Here is a 17,332-nt window from a genome sequence, read left to right on the forward strand (position 1 = left end):
GGAGGTGTTCCACCTGAAAATTTAATAAAATATCTAAATTCATCTAATCTTTATTACAATAATGCCCGTGTTCAAAACTTCAAAGATGTTAATTGCGGACATTTGTGTTTATCTGTTCTTAGATATATGTCTCAAATAAATAAACCATCAATTGAAGATTTTCAAAAAGCCTTGTGGTATTTAAAACATCATGGGGGTATTCCATCTCACCAGCCAAAATTCAATATTGAAACTCAAATTACATGATGACATGGTGTATCCCAAAACAATAGCTCTCAGGGCATTTTATGGCATGTACTTGATCCCTAATATTACACACCACAACAATACAATTGCAGTTGGGGATGAAAAAATTGTCATCACTCCAGGGCAATATAATCTATCCACTTTAAATGCTCAATTACCCAGAGGTGTAGTGTTAAGTCAAAATTCTGTCACTCACAGAGTAGAGATTGTATCTGCTACAGAAACAGTGGATCTGGGTACTATAGGAGAGCTGTTAGGCTTTGAGAACAACACAAAACTTGAAGCAGGCATCAAACACACTGCTATTAATATACCTAAATTCTTAGCCATAGAGACTCTGAATATTCACTGTAATGTGGCCGAGGGTATGATCACCAAATCAAATGGCATAGGCACTCACAAACAAACTGGCATCATTGCAACATTCAAACCTAATTCTGAATTTATGGAGAATATTATCTACAATCCATCCCCAACATTATATTTTCCTGTGTGCCATAATAGAATAGATTATATTGAATTGATGGTCACTAATGAAAAAGAAGAATTAGTTGATTTTGCTGGAGCCACAACAACTGCTATCATAGAGATTAACATTTAAATAAAAATACATACAAGAAGAAAATGGAAAATATTGAGAGTTATGAGCTACAATCATTCCCCCCAAACAGGAGGACATTTGCAAATTTAAATCAACCCAACACAGAGATTGAGGTTGATCTTGATGTAGGGGATGGCTTTATACACCCCACAGAGCAGATCTATACATCAAATTTGATGTTGTAAAGCTCGATGGTACAGATTATCCGGCAAATTCAAATATAAGACTTGTAGATAATTTTGTGCCGCATCTATTCTCTGAAATTGAGATCAGAAAGCATGGCGTTGTTATAAACAGAGTGGATTATCCCGGCATTACCTCCACAGCTTTGGCCACATTAAAATTATCCAAAACCGAGGCTTCTTACTACAAAATAGGTGGATTTGAGGCTGGTGAGAAAATATTATCTAAAAACCACACTGTGCTGTTCCCGATGCGCCTATTGCCAGGATTCTTCTCAGATTACAAAGATATTATGTGGAAGGGTGGTTTAAGAATTACATTTAGAAGAGCTGCAAATGATAACAATGCTTTGATGAGGTACAGCACATTAAACTCTACAGGGGAAGCTCTGCCTAATACCCTACCTGATGCAGGCAAATGCATTATTCAGACTATGGAGTTAAGAATCCCGGTTGTTGAGTATGAAGCCAGTTATGCTCTTAAATACAAAGCTGATATAATAAAAAATCCACAGGTTCCTTTACAATTTTATACATATCAATGTGTACAGAAGCCCGCAACTGGTACATATTATGAGTTTGATGCTACAAATTCATTCTCCAGCATACAATACGACATGCCTGATTTTGTGGTGGTACTGTTTCAGACTGGGAGACACAATAATCAGGAAAAAAAAACGAAGCAAATTTGATAACTGCAACATCAAGAACATATATCTTAAAAATGGCAGAAATGAGGTCTTTCCTAGAGAAAATTACAATTTAGACATGTCCAAGGATGATTTCCTCAAATTATATGAGGCATTTTCGGCATTCAAAAGGGTCACTACTGGCAATACTGACATGTATTACACACCAGATGAATTCAATGCACAGAGACCCATGTTTGTAATTAACACTTCAAAAAGAAAACAAGTTGTGGTGAATGACAGGACAAACATTAAAATTATCTGTGAATTCCATGAGGCATTACCTGATGACACCATATGTAGTGTTATTCTCATAGGTGAAAAATCATATGTTTATGATGTAAGAAATGAGAGAGTCACGGAGCAATTCTAGAGGGGCTCTGCATATTATATTGTTTTAATATTAGATAAACAAATTGAAGCTGGTATCCAATTGAATTTAAACCGGAAGTAAATATGTGTGTGTGTGGGTGTGTGGGTGGGTGTATATATGTGTGTAGGTGGGTGTGTCTTGGCCTAGTTTTAAGTGTGGCCAAAAAAAATATCAAGAGGGGCATATTTTTGACAAGTTTATGGACAACAATCTCACAGAAGTGCCTTTTATAAGTGTAGGCACATCAATCTGAGGGGGGTCATACTTTCCGAGAAATTCCCGAGGGCATTTTTACAAAAATCTTGGATTAGACAGAGTTCCACACTTGAGCAAAAAGCTCATATGGGCATGTTGAGCTTGTTTTAAGTGTAGGCAAATCTGCTTGAGGGGGTTCATACTTTCCGGTCCTGGTTATATATACTTTCCCACTACTTTTGGAGCTACGAATGAGTAGCGTAACACGGTCATGGAAACCTACAACAATGACTAGGGGTTCGTGGTGCTGACCACACGTCACCCGATAGATAACTGGTTGGATGATCTCTCACCTTGGCTTGTGGGAGTGAGGCCGGTATTCGGTAGGTAGGCCCGGGCTTCACGGACTGTTGCGCCACGGTAGTGTGCCACGCCCGTTGTTCCTCACGCGGTGGCTCGTGGTGTTTATCCCTTGTGCCAGACTGTAGGCCTACTCCCAGCTCTCCAAGCTCTACCGCAAACGATAATGCTAACCCGGCCCGTTTCCTTCTCACGAGATCTCCGTCCGGCGTCCATCAACCCGATCGCAAACCCTGAAAGAAAGCTGATTCGGGTTTATTTATTTCCGCCTTTGAAGTATCTAATGGCCTCCTTCAAGATCCGTTTCCACTTCCCAGCGATGAAAAGACGCGATTGAGATGATGATCGGCCTCTGTTTGCGCTGCCTTCGGGGCGCTAATATTTTGGGCAAACAGTCTCTCCTCTCCCCGGCCCCTTCTCCTGGGTCAACAACTTAAGAGCACAGCATCCGATGGACCAGAGTAGGAGAAAGCGTAGCGCAAGTTCCGAGATGGTGAGAGGAAACAGCCCGAAGATATATTTCTTGTACTGAGTTGCATGGCGCTTTGGGAGGGAAACCAAGAACTAAAACCCTTCTCTCGGTATACATAGATTTGACTGCAGAATTAAAACAGATTTAGTTATGCGGATGTGCTCCATGAGTACTAGGATAGGGTGAAAACAGGAAACCTCGGAATATGACATAGGAATATGAATGGGCACCGACTTGAAAGGGGGGGGGAGGCAGTAGAGTTATCGTCCCCTTCCAAGTAAAGGCTCCGGCAATAAAAATGGGAGACCATTTCCTGAAATACTCACTTCCCTGGAAGGCGTTATGTGTGTTGCCTAACTCTACGGCGGTGGTAGAAGTTGCCATTGGAAATTTCCTATTAAAATCTACTTATCGCCGTAGAGTTAGGCAACACACACAACGCATTGCTCGGAAGTGAGTATTTCAGTCTCTAGATGTCCCATTTTAATTGCCGGTGACTGTACTTTGAGGCGGAGAACACCTTTTTGCCCCCCCCCCCCCCATTCAATATTCAGCCTCAATTAACAATGTTATGGGACAAAAATATTAGTAATCTATCATTTTCTAAATTCTGTATTCGTTAACACAAGGGTGTTCAATGTTTTTCTTTCCTTTTTGATTCAGGGCAAACTTCTTCAAAATAAAAACAACAGACTTGATGAATACTACTGACACTGGCCACAAAGAACTTTAGCATGCCTAAGGGGACCTGCGGCCCATAGTTATGGCGGCCGTGGTTTCGCAGTTAATGTCAGTAAAGTGAGTCTCACAACAGGTTGATGAGAACAGAATAGCGCAAGAGGTAGGCAAATGAGTAAAGAAATTCAATTTTTTGCCAGAAAAAATATTTTGAAGCATTTTTTGCTGTAATTGAGACTCTTCTTTCGTCATTATAGCGAGATTGTGATCAACAATTGCTAAAAATAGGTCTAATGTGTATTAATAAGAGTTCAAGATAGAAAACAGCGATATGGTGGGAAAGAGAGAAGATAATCGAGGGAGTAGAAAAAGAGAAGCTTAAGTGAGATATAGAGAGAAGAAGGAAATACACTTGAGAGAGAAAGAGAGAGATAGGAAGAGGAGAAGATAGCAGGAAATACATGACAGAAGGCGAAAATCTATAGAAAGAAAAACAAAGGGAGTAAAGGAATACAAATATAAGGAATTAAAATGTAAGAACAAATGCCCCCTTCCTTGTACGCGTATATTCCCTTGCTGTAAGTCGATGTTGTAGTCTGTGCACTTGTCCCAAAGTCTGAACACTTTCTGGAAAACAAATCGTAGAATCTTTTCTTAGAACGTACTTTTCATTGCAAAATTTTATCAGGGTATATTAAAAAAAAAATAGACATTGTGATATATTAATGCCAGGAGATAATTTTGTCACTTGTAGACAGGCCGGAGCGTGGTGCTAATCACATCACCTCGAAAAATGGCCGAGATTGAGAATGTGTGAGGCCTTACCTACCACATCCTCTGAATGTGCATTCATGGCACTGTGCTATATCCACGGGGAAACTTTGCCTTGTAGACAGGTTATAGTCTTATAAAACTGTTAGTTGATAGGTTATTTAAAATTGTGCGTCAGCACAGGCGCTTTAACTAAAACAATTAAGCTACTGATAAAAGTTGAGGCGGCAAAATGGCATGCATATGGATAAAAACCAGGACAACACACAATTGACGAAAGATACTAAGAAAAACAGGAAAGGAAGTTAAGTGAGAAAAGTGAAATTAGGAGATGAATACGACAAGGATGCTGTCTATCACCTACATTATTCAACGTAAGGATAGTTTCAAGAATATAGGAGGGTATTAATACGTAGCAGATAGAAGAATAAGCTGTCTAAAACTGTGTAAAATGAAATGACGATGAACTGTATGCATGTTATAAGATTCGAATGCCCACATTGAACAGTTCTGGGTGAAAATATACTCTGTCCCGGTTATCAGTGCAGCAAGGCCGTGCATGGCGGCAGCAAAGGAGGATCGAGTGGACAGAGCGAGGCAGTACACGCTGCTTCCAAGGCTGGTATCAGTCGCTTTTTCCCCTTCCACGCAATCGCATTCCCTCTCACGTGGTGAAACCGTCTCGCGTCACTAGTTGCGCAGAGATTTGTTTTTGTTCGTTTGCTCCAGAGATAGGTGGAACAGACTAATAAATATGAAAAGACCAAGGCAATGCTAATTGGGAAGAATGAAAATTGGAGGTCAAAGTATTGAACTAGTTGGCAGTTTCAGATACCTGTGATGTGGCATAAGAAGTGAATGAAGCCTTTTGGTAGATGAATTGTATTGTGCGGACCTTTGCAACAAACAAGATAAAGACTAATGAAGTGTTTTGTATGGAGTGTAGGATTGTATGAGAGATCGAACCCGGAACCGTCCGCCCCAAAACCGTGAGAGTAGTCAGGTACGTAAGCACTCGTAATGGGATCCTAACTACAGCCTTAATATAATCTGACGTGGGGGTCGCAAAAAGGTTTGCCTTAAAAACTCTGACAGCAGTACAGAATACAGAAATCTGCTAGCACATAACAGAATCACGAGTGGCAATTGTGGACTATGCATGGTCCGCTGAAAGAGGTTTTGGGTGGAGGAGAGAGGCAGAAGAACGTCTTAATGGGATTGCGCTGCCTCGTTGCACTCCGCGAAATTACCTATTCAGCTCGAGTGTCACGGGACACGCACATCGTGTGGCGACCCTCACTCGGGTTACAAATAGTTGGTTTCAGGTGCGGAGGCTGTAATGAGGATGCGGCGGCCACTGTTAGATACAAACAGGCCGAAAGAAGAAGGAGATATTCACAAACAATGGTAGTCCACTTCTTTCAGTCTCTCAAATACGAGGGACGTTTAAAATGTTTTAAACACTGCGCATGCGCGGCTCCTAGATTGATTGAATCGCTTCGATCTGCGGGTCATCTGTTAGCCAAATAGAGCGTTGTGTGTACGTTTTCTGGATAATTAGTCCCTTTTCTGGAAAATTTTGCTAGAGATCGGAAGAAAGAACGCTATAGGTCGAGGCAAGGGCGTGTTGAAAGGAGGAGGAAGGTGGTTATGGGTTCAGCGCTTCTCAGCAATACCTGAGAATTATATACCATAAACAAAGCCTGAAAATTACTTATTTTTTATTTGATTTGATTTGCTTTACTTACTTCGCTTTTTGTGCAATTTTTTGCTAATTTGCGAAGATGGAGATGAGTGACGATATGATGAAATTGATGAGTGGACACTCACAAACATACATGCTCAGGCAGGGATTCGTAACCGGGACACCTGGCCACGGGGGCCGGCCTTGAAAATTACTGTGTTCCCTTCTTTCATACCGATATATTTTATATCGGAAAACCACCCCTTTCTTTTCTCGCACTTTATGACTTCTGTTTTCTGCTCATACAAATAATATATCAAACTATATTTTACTTTATTTTATATTACTAATTATAAAATAATCTTTTATTTCATTAGTAATAATTTTTTTGTTTAAATGTTTCGCTTTACGCGGTATCAACTGGTTGCCAATATTGATAATGTTTATAAATAAAAATTGTAGAATGTAACCGTTATTCTATCGAGAAAAATAATAACGAAAGGGCAATTGACAACCGTCCATATTACACTCTCTGCAACATGTCGATTGCGACTATTACACCAGTGTTTAAGGGGGGGGGGACAACATAAAATGCAAGGCATATTTAGAACTCCATAAAGCAGTTATTTTGAACCCTTATCAGTGGTGGTGGTAGACTTTCAGGTCTAGGTGGCTGTCAAAGACTTTGATGGGCCACACCCTCAAAGAAAATATTTGATATTCGCATGCTTCATATTCATAATTGTCTACATCATTTGTGTTTCACTTCTATACGAAAATTGCCCTTATGTTTTGACAAAGTGAAATTTTAGGTTGTCCTTTGCATGCTGAGACCCACCCTTCGCGCTACCGCTAATACTTGTGCCAGAACAAAAGTTTTTGGCAAGTACAAAGTGCTTTACTTTTTATGTAATTGTACTTTACGCAGTATTATATTGTCTGCAATAAGGTAACATTTTCTTTGAACTATACAGAAGTGTATTTCGTTTTATGTCAGTTTATATATTAAAAAAAAGTAATAGTGCGATAGTGGCTCAATCTGTTGTAGAATGTACTGAACTAAAGCCAAAACAGAGTAAAAGTTAGAGTTAAATCATGGAGGTAATAATGAATGAGCCGACCTCCGTAGCAGTCATATCGATTGACTAATTTTTGCTACTTTAGCGTCGCTTTTCTTCCACTTTTGGCTAATCACGACGATGAGTATGCGTGATATGATATGATTAAATTGATGAAGGGACAATCACAAAGAACAGCCATGCCTATGCCGTGATTCGAACTAGAGACCCCTGGTGTCGCAGAGCGCCGTCACGGATTTATTATTATTATTATTATTATTATTATTATTATTAAAGTAATATCATCGCTCATGCTTGTAGTCACGATCAGCCACGAGAGGCAGAAAATGGACGTAAAATAACCTAATTCAACAATAGCGAATTAAGCATGATTCAAACGCAGTGCTCTGGTACTCACAACTGCTTGGTGTATACTACCAGTTTTCAGGACCAAACGAAAGACATAACTGAAACGGATTGTCCACACGTGACACGTTCACTTAGATGCAGATTTTCTTTTAACCATGCCGGTACTAGCTTAGTTAATTCTAGAGGTCTCTGGCATTTATGGGTCGGCAACTCCCCTCCACAAAGACGAAGAAGAAGGAAAGAACGAGTGAATGCTCTTCTCTGTACGCGTCGTGTACTTCTGATTTATTTAAACAGCGCGCCAGCGTATATCTCGCGCCTTTTGTGCCAACGCCATTGTCAGGGCGAGCGAACACCGCTCCCCCGCTCTGTCTCCTCCCCCCCAAAAAGTCCCAGTGAAAACTTCGATAATTCCGCAGCTTCGGATGAAAGGGACCAAGTCGAGGGTTGACTTGGTGGTGCTGGATCTCACGCGCGCGAGGAAGGTTTGATTCAATGAGCGGTGATCAATGCAGAACCTCGGCGCGGAATCTTAAACATGGCCACTCGGATTGGGGATCCCGTGGGAAACCTTGCAATGCGTTTCCATAATCCAACTTCGAATGCCATATTGGATGGCTGATCGTCCAAAGACCCTTGTATTGTCCCGTTCCACAAGGAGGTTTTTAATGATTCTAGTCTGCAAAGCTCGAAATAAGTTGGAGCTGTGTTTCCGGCAAAGGGCCTGTCATGGCACCGAGACAAGTTTCGAAATTTTCATGTCAGTAACTGGTTACGAGATTATAGAAAATTACAGCAAAATGAAATCCACCTCCAAATGGTCTTACTTATCGCACCAAACTCAAACACTTTCTTGGTCAAGCGCCGCATGTTGTTCTCTGATGTCAGGCTAAATACTTTCGTAGTTAGGCTAAATATAGTTTGTATAGATTTAAACCCAACTACAAAAGCATACCGCGCTTGACCAAGAAGGTGTTTGAGTATGGTGCGATGAGTGATATCCTCTGTAGATGAATTTCATGCAAATGCGCATGCGCTAACTGGACGAGTCCAGTGGCAAGATAGGGGTGACTATTGCAAGTGGTACGCAAACGGGGAAGCAGGTTCCGTGAAAATCGTCTTTGTTCCACTTTGAAACGGTTTGGTTGCGAGTTACAACAGTCACAACAAATCACAAACACAATTTTGAACTTAAATCCAAAGCATGATTTCGCACACATTACCAACTACTTCCCTTTTCACAATTTGATAGTCCACTTTGTAACGAACCCGTCTCGTTACAAATTGTGCGAGTCCCACCTCTGTATAAATGACCTTTCTTAGAATCTAATGTATTGAGAATTTAATTTGTATATGGTTAATATTTAAGGATGGATATACTTTTTATAGTTTGTACTTCTTCCACCCGCTTACGCTAGCGTCGACAACCCTTTATAAAGGCAAGAGCTTGGCTACCATCTCAGTTGGACTCCGCCTGCGGGTGAGAAAGATCGCCTCCGCCTTCGGGCGAGAGAAGTTACACTCCGTCTTCGGACGAGAGAAGTGGACTCAGCCCACGGACAAGAGAACACACTCCACCTTCGGGTGAGAGAAGTAACCACTCCGCTTACGAAAGAGAGAGATCCCACTCCACCTTCGGGTGAGAGAGAATATACTCCACTTTAGAGTGAGATGACCCACTCCGCTTTCTAGCGAGAGATACTCACTTCGCCTAACCAGCGAGATAAATTTAGATGGCCCTTTTAAACTCCGTCTCTTGGACGCCTGGAGATTAAAGTGACACCCCGTCGTATCGATGCTGGGAAAAGTCACTTCATATAGTTTCTTATCCAATGTGGTACCCCGTCTCACCGCCGTTGGGAAAAACCACGTTTCCATGGTTACCTCAAACCTTCTCTTTTCGGCGACTTTGTCATAAATCTTTGAGATTACCGTCTAACAGGAATAATGAGTATCATATACGAGGTTGGGTATAAGTGTATCAGTTTCTTTAAAAATTAAATAGTGTAGTTCGATAACTGTAAAGTTGTAACAGTAAAGATTTCCGTACCTGTAGCTGTGAAATCATAGTTTTAACGTATAACCCAACTGCAACGGGTCTAAGCTTCTTTCTTGTCTACAATTGGTGTTGAATAAACTTTATGTGTTAAAGTCTTTTCTTGATTTTTTCACTGTATCGCTCTGGCAAAACCTTCGGTAGCCCTTAGTAAGTGCACCTCCACCCGAACCCTGAGTGTAATGGAATCACATGCCCCGACTGTCAAAATGTTTTAGCATTATGGGTAAATCTGCAGCAAGAGAAACCAGCCACCGTACCATTACAATTCAAATCCGAGCCAATCCGTTCACCTGCGGAGGGAGCAGGAGGCGGTGGCGGCGTTGCAACTTCAGATAGACCAGTATTCCGAGGCCGAACAGTAATCCATTTCAATGAGAATATGATCTGGTGCATTCAAAGCTACAATCACGACCTCTTCGAAGGTTTTTCCTATCTGTTCATTTATTTCATCAGTTTTTTTATTAATCACAAGTCACCGGACTCGGAAGAAATATATAACAATCAAATAATATGTAAATAAATAATAAGCACGGAAGGAGCAACTAACTTGGAAATACTTTGTCCACCTTTGTGAGTGTTTTTACACAACAATCGGGTAAAATTGTAATAACAAAGCAAGTTATCTTACCCATGACTTTTTTAACCCTTAACCGACACAACTAAAAAAACAACTTAAGACACATCTGGGTCCCTGTGAGCCACCTTTTATTTTACTTTTTATGCACATAAACATTTGGAAATATACAATATTTATTCATGTTGCCTTGAAATGTGTTTATTGGTAGTTGAAACGAAAGTATGTTCATGTGAAAAAAAAAATATTCAGACTGTAACAAATAGATATGTTTTGAAAAATATATTTACATCATGACAAAATATGCATCGTATATAGAAATGAGTGTATATGAAGAACTAACTATCTCCGTCATTCTCTCTAATCTTCATATGTGAGATGCTCTTATGTGCCAGTAATTAAATACTAATTACATTAATTATAAATATAGAAATAAGAAAAAATAACACAACTACAATTTGACCAAAGCCTCATGGTGAGAGAGTTGGTAGAGTAGCTTTCTCCAGGTGATTTTTCATAATATTCAAAACAATTTAGGCAACTTATACCGGTTTTTACAGTACTATAAAATAAATTAAGATTTGTTAGTCTCAGTGCCATATTCAGCTTCTTCTACATCATCCTCTACATTGGCAGATTCACCTTCATTACCACATTCCTCTACGCTTTCTCCTTTATCTGAGTCATGTTCACTAACCTCTTACTCACTATCAGTATCACTGATATTATGGATCATTCAAGATTGCAAGGACATCTTTTTCGTTCACAATCCTCAATTGAGCTTGGTCAATGTAAAAATCACGTTAACACAAAAAGTAAAACTAAAACACACGTGGGTCCTGGAGACCCAATGTTAGTTGCTTTTGGCACGTTTAGTACCCTCACAACATTAACCACTCCACTGGCTCGAAGAGAACAAAGGGCTAGGAGACTACCATGCCAGTCGCGTCATTGCTGCCAACCACTACGTAATGGAAGGCAAAATAAATTTCCGTCGGGCCCCTGTGACCCAGGTGTGTCGGTTAAGGGTTAAATCACGCAACAAAAGTTGCGATTTTTTAGTTTACTAAATAGTAGTAGCAATTTTATATCATTTTACTAAAAAGTAGTTGCTATTCATTTCGTTTCGCTAAACAATGGTCGCGAGTTTTCGGTTCAACTAAACAATAGTGGTGTTTTTTCAGGTTTACTAAGCATCAGTGAATTGATCGATTGATTTGGTTTTTAAGTCCACTTTATGCACAGTAAGGCTAATCGGGACTGTACCTACAGTTTAAAGTGGGATCCAAACCACTATGTGCCTCCACCGGGTGTCGAACCCGGGATCTCTTGATTACAAGGCAAAGACGCTACCAGTGCGCCATCGAGGAAGCCAAAAGCATCAGTGAACTTTAATAAAATATTTGCTTGTAATAATGAAAGTCAGATTGATAAGGTTTGTCTATACTTAAGAGAAGAGTGGTATGGCTGCCGGAAGGGACATTATCTCACCTACACCCGCTCCCGGAGTAACACCGAACTGATTCAATACTGTTGAAGTGATAACTTATGACTTTAAACTGACAGTGCGTGAGAGATTATAATTGAGCAGCTTCGCGTGGATTCGGTCGCTGCACAGTCTCATGTTGCTCTAAAATTAGTATTCAAAGTCCATTAAGTAGCCGTTAATTTGAAAAAAAAACACACAGGATGATCCAGGTAATACATGAGCCACAACGCAATTGACGAACGAACTTCCACTTGAATTTTTTCATTTACATACTTTGTGAGTCATCACCGCTCAATTATTAATACATAATACACAGAACTATGTGTCCATGGGGTGTCCATACTGGATAATTCAATATGTTTAACAGTTATACAAAGTGACATCAAGCCATTCATTTGACTGCATAAAAACAATGAACGAAAGAGGGCAATAAAACATAGACAATTCGGAAAAAAAGGTTGGTATTCAAACTATGTTTTACAAATTCCCACAATTTATCGTATCGTGGAGTTATATTTATACAGTATTATACATAGCACAGCTTCGAAAGCCTGGATGAGAAACTTCATTAATGCAGCCACCAAGAATGGTTGAAAATCGTGTATGAGCATGGCTGGAGAGGAGGGAGAGATTTTAATTAATAGGAGATGGTCACAGCTAAAATGGATCACGGAAAATATTCACGCATGAACACTAGTCGCACGTGACGGATCCCCGTGAGAATGAGGCAATGTGTTAGCGTAAAAAGTCATTTTTTTGAGCGAAGGAATGTAATTTTCGACCTGCAATCGTACAGTGGTGCAATATATGTCAGGGAGAAGTATACAGGTTTGTATAACAGTTAAGGATATACTTTCCTGCAATATATCAGTAATAAGAGAAGTAGCTCTTAGTAACTTAGCAAGATTTGCCTACTTGAACTTCCAAGAGAGTAAGGCAATGATTATAACTAAAATATATATCGATCTTCAACACATTTGCTATTCTGATTTCGAATTTTTGTACTACGAATTTCTTCTGTTCCTTTCTACACTCTATGTCGGGAATCTGTGGAGCAATACCATGAATAACGACAAAGAAAGGGGAGAAATCGAGTGGTCGGAGTAAAGCAGTGTGCGCTGCTGCAAACGGCTGATAGCCGCAACCGTGTTACCTCTCCATGCACTCCGCCCCCTCTCAAGCGTTCATTGGTAGAGCCCGCTCTACTTGTTTTCGTTCGCTTGCTCCAAAGATTCCCGGGACAGAGTGTACTTTCAATTTCTTCTCTTTTTTTCTTTAACCTTTCTCCTTCGTCTATCCTTTCCCGATTCCTTATATTCCATTTCTTTACTGTTGTCTCTTCTCTATTGTTCTATTGCATTCCATTTTATATCTTTATTTACTTTCAATAATCTATTTTCAGGTACGTTCATTATGAACCCATTCTAAAATGAACCTTTCAAATAGTGCCCCTAAACAGTAATTCGTTAAAGATATAAATATTAGTACATAATAAATAAGAGTTCATCAATTCTGTCCATTTTTTATTTCTTTCCAACTTCCTGTGTTTATACTGCTCTATTTTTTCTTCATGTTGTCTCTATTTCTTGAACTATTTTATCTATCTTTGTTGTTCCAGTCAATCAGTTTATCTGCTCCTTTAGGTTTCCATTCATTCATAGTATTTCACCCTCTTCGCCTACTTCCTCATATATTGTCGCTTTCTACCAAATGACTCCCTTCTTAATATTTCAATTGGAGCAAATGAAGCGATTGTATTGACGACTGTTGCACATACAGCCAAGTCAACACACACGCATAGAACATACATTCAGGATTATCTGATGTCATTGTCAGTGTCAACAATAACGTGGCATTCAAACAGGCATTGTGGAGGATGGAACATCAACAGACAACAATGTAATAGTTGCGAGTTAATTCTCGTGTGCTTAGTTATTGTTAAGCTCTGGAAATCCGGGGAGTTTGTGGTAAATCTGAGCAAATCTCTCTCCATCAAAATTCCCTATGTTCAGAGAGGAAGGGATAACTTCAAGGTGAGAAAGTGTTCTGGTGAGATTATCGACCTAACTAAGCTTTCAACTGAACGACCCTTTATAAGCGTATTTCTTAAAAAATTTGATTATAATTAAACATTATTACATATATATTATATTATCTTTCCTTGGGGTATTTGCAATTCAAAATATCGAAAAATATGATTCAGAATGGCTTTAACGTTTACTGTTTAAGGGAGCATTACACGAATGTGCAAGCTTTGTGTTCTGCCTACAGGAGGTGCGCAGGTTCGAGTCTCACGGGGTGAAGGGTAACATTTCTCCTGAGATTTCGACCAGTGTATGGGGCCGGTGGCCACCCACCACCGTGAGGATATATTTACGACCTAGGAATGAGTAGCTTAACCCGTGCATAGCAAAACTATACTCTGTCCCGCGTGCGCTTTTTCTTTTTCCAGTCAACTTGTGAATGCGGATTCATTTCTTGCTCTTTGATTGGCTGTTGGAAAGTTACGGTGCTCTGATTGTGAGACTATCTTATTTACGCTGTACGTTAGGTTAGGTTAGATTAGAAAGCAGCAAATTTGCGCTGAAAATAGGAAATAAGATATTCTCACAATCAGAGCACCGTAACTTTCCAACAGCCAATCAGAGAGCAAGAAATGAACCCGCATTCACAAGTTGACTGAAAAAAAAATCGCGTCCCGAGAAAATCTGGAGAGAGCGAACGAAAGCAATTCTCTGCTCAAGTAGTGACTCGAGAGGGCTCGACCAATGAACAAGCGCGAGGAAGCGGGATTACGTGGAAAAGGGACTGCAGATATCAGCCTTTGCAGCAAGGTGTACAGCTTCGCTCCTCCCATTCGCTTTATCCCCTTCTGGACCGTTATCCGCGGACTTGCTCCAGAGATTCCCGGGATACAGTATACAGCAACGACAGAGTTTCATCGTGCTGACTACATGCCACCCCATAACTGGTACGATGATCTCCCACCTCTGGTGAGAGTGAGGCCCACAGACTGTACTGGCTCTCACGGGCTGTTACGCCGAGAGGTTTTTTTTTTATTATTATATGAAACGTTCCTGTTAGGATGGGACAGTAATGACCAATTATAAATGTTGTGCTCTAAATTTTTTATTATCTTTATGATAGAGTAAGGATACTCCACATATCTTGTTTGGTTGACTTGGTTTACTAAAATTAACATAGCGAGAGCGTCAGTGCTTGCTTGTTTAAATGATTTAGTTGTTTAACGTCGAATTTCTGAAATGTTTTGGTAATCACGACGGTGAGGATTAATGTTCATAAGAAGAAATGCATGAAGAGACAATCCCAAACATATATGGACGATACAACAACAAGCCCCATAGAGGAACATACCGAATGTGGAACAGGCGCCAGATCCTCGTTGGAGCCTCGTATTGCAGTTACCGGTGTAATACGTGGAGGCGAAGGTCACCCTTCACTCACCACGTCAACACTTGAGCTATGTGCAGCTTCGACATTGTACTTGCACAAGCCCCTCAAACAATCTAATCACAACTTTGTCCAATTGGCAGGATGTCTGACCGACGCGACGGAAATCCTGATTCGATTCCTGGAATCACTTGCCTCAGTTGGAACTTTTCCAAGGATAATCTCTTCAGTGGAGTTGTTATGACAGCGCGCTACGACGCCAGAGCATGGATGTTCTTTGTAAATGGCCCTTCATCAATTGCATCCTATCATCACTGATCCTCATCTTCGCGATTAGCCAAAATTGGCAGAAAAGTGAAGTAAAAGTAAAGTAAACTTTTGGAAATGAACCAAAACAATCGAAGCATAAAGGGACTCTGTCTCTCATTAAGGGTGTGCTGTAACTATAACCCGCGGCATCAATTTCGTTATTGCTTATTCCTCTCCTTTCGAGAAAACTGCTTTGGCATTTCTAATTTCAAAAATTTCCATCTACTTAGAATTGCTCCTGAGAAATTCAATCGAATTTTCATGTGGTTTTCTTTTGCCATTCTCTAGACATCTGTGATGGACAATAGGCTTGAAATGCAACGAAAGTTTTGGAGATATCTAAACAGCAAAATCAAACTATGCGAATATTCACTTGACTGCTCTAGAAGGAATTCGAAGCAGATGTAGTATTTCACTTGTTTTTCAGGAAAACAATCAGCACAAACAACTTTCCTTGGGCAGACCAAAGGTCCAGCAGCCTCAATAGATACCATGCAGAGGGAAAAGGTAGCCAGAGCGTGGTACTGATCACATCACCTCCAGTATGACCGAGATTGGGAATGGGGCGGTGGGGTTTAGAGACCAGAGACTCGTACGGCTGGAGAAATAAGATTCCAGAGTGCTGTTGTGCGGAACTAAGAGTGCTGGAGCAACAATCAAACAACAACAATGTACCAGAAGTGCCTAACAATTGCACTAAAGTGGTTTATAACACTCCTCCTCCTTCCACCACACCGGAACATGCATCGTTCAAACCTAATCCACGAGAGAACGAAACGTACCCAATAATTAACACACATACACGGTTTTTCGAGTACACCCGTTAACCGCAGCTCTCTGGCGGAATTTTTACTAATCCCGCATTGAAATTCTATAGAATTAAGGTGATCACAAAATTCCAATAATTTCTGTACCCTTTCCAGGGAAAACTTCAGACCGCAATATAAATCGAATCCATCCACAAAGCCTATTACGCCATAACCGAAAATCACGTTTCATGGATTTTTTTTTTTGTTCGTTGAGTGTAGCGAGATTTTTTCTCTGCCCGCGGGAGCAGGAATCCAGAAAATTTTTTAATTCGGTTCATGCAGCGTCGAGGTTGCAGCCCGAAGCTGGCTTTTTGCTCCAAATATAGAATCGCACGCGAACAGTGCGGAGAGGAATCTTTGGGAAATTAGCAGAATTTGCGCATCCCAGCGCGCCTCTAGGTGGCTTCGAGTATCAAGTACAAGATCCAATGCTACGAGGTGGATTTACAAGTGATTTAGACTGAGGCTGATATTCGAACCCCGGAATAGGCAAGCCGGCGACAGTACAGTAGTCTGAAAGAATCGACCTCAAAGAGTGAATAATGATGCGGGAGACCGGTAGATGTCAGTAGTAGCGTGACCATCGCGCCATTTTACGGGCAACCTATGTGGCTTCACTGACAGGTCATGGAGTGTTATTATCACGGGCAGAGGTGGACAAATGGCAACGGTCTTCTGGGACGAACATGGCATCCTTATGGTTGATTGGCTCCCGCCGAACATGACAATCAACAGCGATGTATATTGTGCTTCTCTACAGAAGTTGCGTCACCGAATACAGCAGTATAGCAAGGGAAAGTGGGTCAAGAACGTCCTGTTGCTCCATGACAGTGCTCGTCCGCATACCAGCCACCGCACTGAGGATAAGCTGAGATCACTGGGGTTCACTGTGTTGGCACATTCATCTTAACAGTGACACCCCAAGATATTGGTACCGTGCGGCTATACGAAAGCTACCGGAGAGGTGGCAGCGTTGCATCGCTCTTCAGGGAGAATACGTGGA

At 40.7% G+C, this 17,332-nt stretch overlaps 1 protein-coding gene across 2 annotated transcripts in view; it reads left to right on the top strand.

Moving 5' to 3' along the window:
• LOC146002924 (lachesin-like) overlaps nucleotides 1-17,332 on the top strand; it is a 397,885-nt gene that overhangs the window by 102,801 nt on the left and 277,752 nt on the right. The gene's annotated exons all lie outside the window — the stretch shown is intronic.

Source organism: Lepisma saccharinum, chromosome 1 (genome assembly GCF_977018435.1).
Source record: "Lepisma saccharinum chromosome 1, izLepSacc3.1, whole genome shotgun sequence".
NCBI classification, from domain to species: Eukaryota; Metazoa; Arthropoda; class Insecta; order Zygentoma; family Lepismatidae; genus Lepisma; species Lepisma saccharinum.